The sequence below is a fragment of the Trichoplusia ni genome, chromosome 13 (assembly GCF_003590095.1).
Source record: "Trichoplusia ni isolate ovarian cell line Hi5 chromosome 13, tn1, whole genome shotgun sequence".
In the NCBI taxonomy this organism is placed as follows: domain Eukaryota; kingdom Metazoa; phylum Arthropoda; class Insecta; order Lepidoptera; family Noctuidae; genus Trichoplusia; species Trichoplusia ni.
In genome coordinates, this window is record NC_039490.1 from 10,895,050 (window position 1) to 10,902,203 (window position 7,154).

Genomic DNA, 7,154 nt, shown 5'->3' on the forward strand with positions numbered 1-7,154 from the left:
AATAGATCTAAAAGCGTCGAGAGGTTCCGATTAAAACCGGATTCATTCCAAGAAACTTCTCTTGAATTCCAGTAATATCGACGAAGCTGTTACTTTTTCTATATTTATGTCTTTATCGGCAACCTGCAGAGGTCACACAGAGGTGGTTATTTATCGGGATTGCTCGACAAGTTTTGGAGCCATGAAAACCCGGGGTTCGTTATCATGAGTTGAATCCGACAAACCATTGAATCATTTAATAATGAATCATTCTCACGATAGCTACTACTTATCAAAAATACAATGTAAATTATCAATGTCTACAATTGGTAAGCAAGTCATTGCAAAATAACGCGAAATTTTCAGGATGGTCTTATAGCTAGTTAATTAAGTAAAGTGTACCTTCTGCCATTGTTTACAGTGTGTCCCATATTGATTGGTATGCATATTCGGTATTAGCGAAGCAATGTTTGTTGTGCCGACCTTGAGGGGTGAACAATACTCTAGTTATGATCTGAAGGTCATGCCGCGCTTCCCTGATTGAGTTACGACTAGCCAATTTGTAAAAGGCTAGGAAATTCCGAAAACGTTGTTTTTACTGGAATCGAGAAATCCAAGACAGATAAATGAAATTTCATAAATGAAAAAGATTGTATGACGTTTAACGAAAAAATTAAAATTATTTGAATATTCTCAAGCATTTTATAAAATCATTGTGTTCAAGAATTTTTATGTGAGCAAACTCATGCCATCCCCTAAAGAAAACATTATTTCCTATTCACCCCGTTTTACGTTTTCTAAAAGTAGAAGTTTTCTAAAATTGTCTCTTGGCTACAGGAGCTGCTCACCTCGCTCCGTAGAACAAGCGTTGTAATAAAACACACGTACGTTCTGTAAGTAATAAGCGAGCAGTCATGTGGCACTAATTGTGTTTATGTGGTACTTGTAATAGCGCTGGTATTGTCTCGGTGCGCTCTTCATCATGTGGCGGCTTATCAGCTGCTGCCTCGTCCTGTTGCTGACTGTCAAGGTAAGAGATAATCCCCTTATTTTGGCCTGAAATATAAGGAGAAATATCATTAAAAAAAATGTTCAAGTGTCTTCCCTTTAAATGACCAATCACTTTAAGTAGTCTAAAAGGATATGAAGATATAGAGTAAACAAAACGAAAATAAAAATATTTTATTACTTACGTTTGGAAACTTCAAATCAACGATACACTAGCCAAGTATAACATGCATCCACATTTAACTTTAAGAACTTTTTCAATACTTTTTTAGAACAATGTACAGATTTTATATAAAAACAGTATTAACAAACAAGGTTTTAGATAATTTTCGGGACTATTTTCAACCGACTTCATAGTGTGCTGCCTCTGCAACAGTATTCGAGTGTTTGAGTGTTTCCAATATCCTCACTTCATCAATTATTCAATGCAAACAAGTCGTGTTAATTTGGAATTATCAACGGCGCTGTTATCTTAATTTTAAAACGGCTGTCGTGCTAAGGAACTTAATCCTTGTGTCGTGAATATTTAACAAATAATAAAATAATAATAAAATAATTTATTTCCCAAAAAATATTACAAAGTTTGTCTTAATTATTAGCTAGAAGAAAACAATGGTTCAGATATATAATAGCATCCGCTGCCGAACTAGGTTAGGACCTGTATTTCAGCAAAACGGCGCCACTCCCCGTAGCATCAGAATTTAAACTAGCTTATCACTATTTTACACAAAAACATCAAACTAGAAATAAATGTGAAATAAATGGTGTGTAAGAGTGCCTCTCTTTGTATATGGGTGTAGTGAACGTGTGTGTATGTGAGAGGGTGTGTATTGTTTACATATCAGACTTATGAATACTGATTCCCGCGAAACAATGACTTGTCCAGCTTGTTGTTATTTACTACGTATTTTAATGTATTTATTTTATATTATTATGTTTATATATATATTTTTTTTCTATTTCTCTGCCTTATATATTATTATTTGTTATTATTAAATTATTAATTGATTATCTTTGTACGTTTAAATTACCGTAAAACCGCCAAAAGCTCCTCAGTATCTTTGTATTGCAAAGTTAGTAACCAAGCTTCAACAGTTTTTTTGCATTTGTTTTTATTTAGTGGATAGATTGTAAGGATATTATTGATCTTATTATACAAATAAGGACCTAACGCACAAAAGAACTTCCTGATGAAAGCTGTGTGAAACTGTTTTGTATATTCACATACTCTATTTTTGCGTCGTTGCGTATTGTTTTGGGGATTAAAAGGCAATTCGTGATGTTGCTTCAATATTAGGGACGAAATAAACAATTGTCTGACTGTAAGCACTGCACAGTCTTTATAAAGTAGTGCTGTAGGGTACAAGAACGGGCGAAAAGTGCTTACCTTTAGTACAGCACGTTGTGCGATTTCGAGGCGTTTTATAATTGTAGCCGGAGCACCACCCCAAACAGTGATACAATACGAAAGCAACGACTGGCATAGTGCGAAATACACTTGTTTTACAAGTTTGGGTTCAGCTACATATCTTAATGTTTTAAAAACTATTATAAGCTTGCGGATTCGTCCAGTTAAAACCTCAATATATTTAGCAAAATTTAAATTTTTATCTAAAATTAAACCGAGATATTTAATATGCTCAGTTTGTTTTACTTTGGGGCAACAACAGTTCTGGGTATTAGAATTAGGTTCCACGCAACTATGAGCTACCAAAACATGTTCATCTGAAAATCTACTTTGGTTACGAATGGTAAAAGTCATGTACTTCGTCTTATCAGCATTTAACGTCAAGACATTATCGGCGAGCCATGTAGTTATAACGTTAAGTGCATTTTGAGCAGCTTCGTATGTCTCTTTCCAGGTATTTGCTGAAAGTAAGATTACCGTATCGTCTGCGTACGATATAACTTGACCCTGGGTGATATTTTTTTGGCACAGATCATTAATATACATCAAGAATAAAGTAGGCCCTAAAACGCTACCTTGCGGAACTCCAAAAGTTACTGGCAAATCGGCGCTTACGTAATTTCCTATTACGTAAGCGCCAAAATTAATATTCAAATTTCAAGAAAACTCCGAGTAAGAGTAAGCATTTGTGTGTATGTGTTGTCACACGCGGGGATTGAACCCGCAGCACGTCGCAAACATTGGTCATCGTTATTAAATGATGTAACGGTTGACTCACGCATTTTTATCGGGGGTACCCGACTAGTTTCGGACCCAACCGGAGTCCTTAATAACGAGCTGACGCGGCGGGATCGCGAGTCTCGCGGTTCGAAATATGCGTGAGTAAACCGTTACCTACATCATTTAATAATGAATCAGTCTCACGATAGTTATTATAAAAATTGGTCATCGTGTCACGACTAGCATTGGTTTTTATTGTATCGATGCAGCTTGGCCATTTAAGGAGGTTTGAAAGCGTATCCTAAACTTATTGGTGTTGATTTTTTTATAGACAACTTGCAGTGAATGTGACGCACGGGTAAGCTCCTAAGTATTACGAGGTATCACTTTAAGGTCCTAGTACACTGGTACTTTTTAACGATTGAGCTAAATACCTTCTTGCGCTATACTTATAAAAGTGCTAAATCATTGGACACCAGTTTCTCCCCACCTTTTCTAGAATCCGTTAATGTTTATCTTTTGCTAACATTTTTCTTAATGTTTATTTTTTCAGTGTTCTGGTGATAGGTGTAATTCGGGGGTAAGTGCTTTTAATTATTTTACAAAAATATCAGTATAACAAAAATCTACAGTTAAAGTATGTTGATTAAAAAAAAAATAGTTTCATAATTAATTTAAGTGTAGTCGCATATAATAACTATAAATTGAGTGAAGTAAAATTCTCGACAGCAATATCTACATAATTTTTAGTCGTTTCTTTATTCAATCGATTCTCACTTACTGAAGTAAGGGTGGTACTTCATTATACTTGTATGATTCATGTAACATGGTAGGCATAACACAATACCCTACTTTTTTATACAGTTGCGTAAAAAACTTATTCAAAATTAATAATAAACTTCACTTTCCAGTACGCTGATAGCCAGTGTTTTACTATTGTAAGTAGCAAATATTCTTAGTAATTAAAATAAGTACCAACTTCACAACTTAACGTTAAACGTGCAGTTGTGGGAGCGAGACAGCACTATACATGTTGTATTGTATTGTCTCTCTCTTACTCTAATATGTATGACAGCATCACCTACTTTATTACATGGTTAGTGTTTTACCGCTTAGGATAATTGTCAGATAATTAAAACTTGATTAATTAACAATTTGTTAAGCACAATAGCTTTCTGGATCCATAATATTCTGCAATTTTGTTGTTTTTCAGTGTTCCGCAAATGTATGCACAGCAGCGGTGAGTACGCACAAACAACAGATATTTAGCACTGAATATTCCTATCTGCTATCTTAGACCTTAGTATTTAAAATAAGTTCATTTTATATTTAGCGTTCAGTATTTACCCAATAAGTTAAAACAAAACTCAATTACCGAGGCTTCGTTGTATATCACAAGATAGGATAGTTTTAGAGTTAAAATTTTCACAGACGATATATTTCGGTTGTTTTTACAACAACAAATAAATTTAAGGTTAAGCAACACTTGGTAGGGTCATAAAATTGATGGGTGACCAATTTTATGTCGAGTACTGCCCGCATTTGACCGGTGTTTATATCAGTACAGTCAATACTCTTAAAAAAAACATTCAACTTTTGAAAATGACTCTACACAGGCATATTTAATGAGCTGTTATGTTATTTGGAAAACAAGGCTTGACAAATAAAGTATAGTTAATAATCAAAAAACACTAAATCTCTTCAAGTGTTAGAAAAAGTGCTAAGTCTACAATAAACATTGAGCCATGTAGTTAACTATCTATAAATTCAAATAGAATGGCCGCGAGCTGGCGTTTGGCTGACTATGATACTGATAACACTAGCTGTGCCTAATGGTACTAGCAGAGTGATATGTGAGTACTTAGGAACAGACTTAATAAATAATCTTATAATGGCTCGGTTTAGACAGACTAAAACTTAAGGTAAATCTTGACAACGCACAAGAAATAATTTAATCTTTAAGTAGAATATATGGTCACTTTTTTTAGTTTAAACAGGATAAAATTGACACGTATGGAAAAATACGCGTTTAAACAAACGGTTTTATTAAAATTTTGGTTCTGTACGTTATGGAAATAAGTTCTCTATGTTAAATAAAAAAACTGAAATGAAATATTGATTGTAAATCAACTGGTTACGATTACGGGGTGCTCAATTGATTTTTCAATTACAAAGTTACAATTACGAGAAGCCCAACCGATGTTTCAAACTAGTTTATGTCTGTGCCTATATTTAAAGTATAACAAAGACAACAGTACCACATACTAAGCCCTACAATTACGATAATTTGGACCATTAAAAACTCATCAGGATACGATTGTGTGTGTGTTTATTTAAAAAGAGCAACAAAAGATAAAATTGTGGTAGATTAAAAACGTAATGGTCTGTAGAATATTATTGAACATGTTTTATGTATATCTTCTAATATATAAAATTCTCGTACCACAATGTTAGTTACCGTACTCCTCCGAAACGACTCAACCGAATTTTACCAAATTTTAAATGTGTATTCAGTAGGTCTGAGAATCGACTAACATCTATTTTTCAAACACCTAAGTGATAAGGGTTGCTCAAACAAAAAAAAAAAATTGGAGGAAATAGTTTGTTTTTATTTTTTTTTATAATGTGGCATTAAAAATACATACAACTAGAAAAAAATATATTGGTAAAACAACGTTTGCTGGGTCAGCTAGTGTATATATGTATATCAAAATCAATCCGTACTTCCCTTGGGCACGGCATCGGGCATGAACGGCTGGACCGATTTTGCTAATTCTTTTTTGTTATATTTTTAATTGTCAAGAGGAGGACCTTATGAGACAAAAAAATTAACAATATTAGTTCCCCAATAATATAAAGACACCGGCAACGGGATCTACGTATCCAGGGTGAAACCGCGGGGCATAGGTAGTTTGTTATAAATGTTAGCTTCACACTCATAAGTACTTGAGTATTTCGAGAGTTTCTTAAGTTCAATAATAGAGCTGTGAAGGCAATTTCATTGTGAGAGTAATTCTGAGCGCACGGTCTCTGGGGCGACGACGCGGAGTAAGATATTACATCATCTTGCTGAACATTTGTAGCCTTCACTCACACCTGCCCATCGCAGGGGAAATGAAACCAAATACCTTTTGTTTTACTCTTTAGGACGATGCCCTTTTTATTTACTGAGCATATATTTTTAATGTATGCTGAATTATAGGGAAGGTTTAATCAGAGATTTGTAGGATGTTTTTTTTTTAATTAAACATAAAAGTGAACTATGGTAAGTATTTGATTCATGTTAACCCCTACACAGTAATGGCCTAGTTATATAATGTTAGCGGGTTCGAATCTCAGCAAGCACACAATGTCAATGAAAACATGTCGATGAAACCTGTTAATTTAAGAACTTTTAAAGAGTGTATTCAGCCGGGACATAGGTCTATGCGCATGCGACATATCCTTTATTGGGCTTTCTGCAATAATACTTATACTTTTGTAAGGCGCAACGGAAAATTCATAAAAGATGACATTTTTTTTTAACATATGCTTTAATGATAACACCTGTAGTATCCGAATATTACAAGTGTTATCGTTATAAGTAAGTCCTTTGTTTAATTAATACTACTAGCCTGATTTTCTTTTACAGTGCGTGGGTACAAATTGCACTGCCATGGTAAGTAACAAAAAGATTTAATTTAATAATTTTCAAATGTTACTAATTTATCTCAAGACTGTCAACTCTAGGAGCAATATTTTATTTTTCTCATTTAGTGAAATCAGCGCTACATAAATCAAATGTTTAATTTATTGTTCAACTAATACTAAACACGTACAGACGCGTATAATCGTGTTTTTCATACTTTTAGTTGCAAAAAGAAGTTTTAGAGAAATTATTTTTATCGTGTTGTTTTGCAAGGATTTTTGACTCGAGGTTTAATACAACTTAATTAAAACGTAGCCTAGGTATTTTAGGCGCATTATAGACAGGCTTATTAAATTTTAAATCAAGGCCAAATTAGTGTATTGTTGTGGAACCAATAAGATTTTTTCTCGG

At 33.8% G+C, this 7,154-nt stretch overlaps 1 long non-coding RNA gene across 1 annotated transcript; it reads left to right on the top strand.

The window, feature by feature from the left end:
- Positions 1-832: 832 nt before the first annotated feature.
- LOC113500171 lies at positions 833-6,773 on the top strand. The gene is made up of 6 exons (XR_003401174.1): positions 833-1,009; positions 3,447-3,473; positions 3,669-3,695; positions 4,027-4,053; positions 4,329-4,355; positions 6,747-6,773. It is a non-coding gene; the product is annotated as an uncharacterized LOC113500171 (long non-coding RNA).
- The last annotated feature ends 381 nt before the right edge of the window (positions 6,774-7,154 follow it).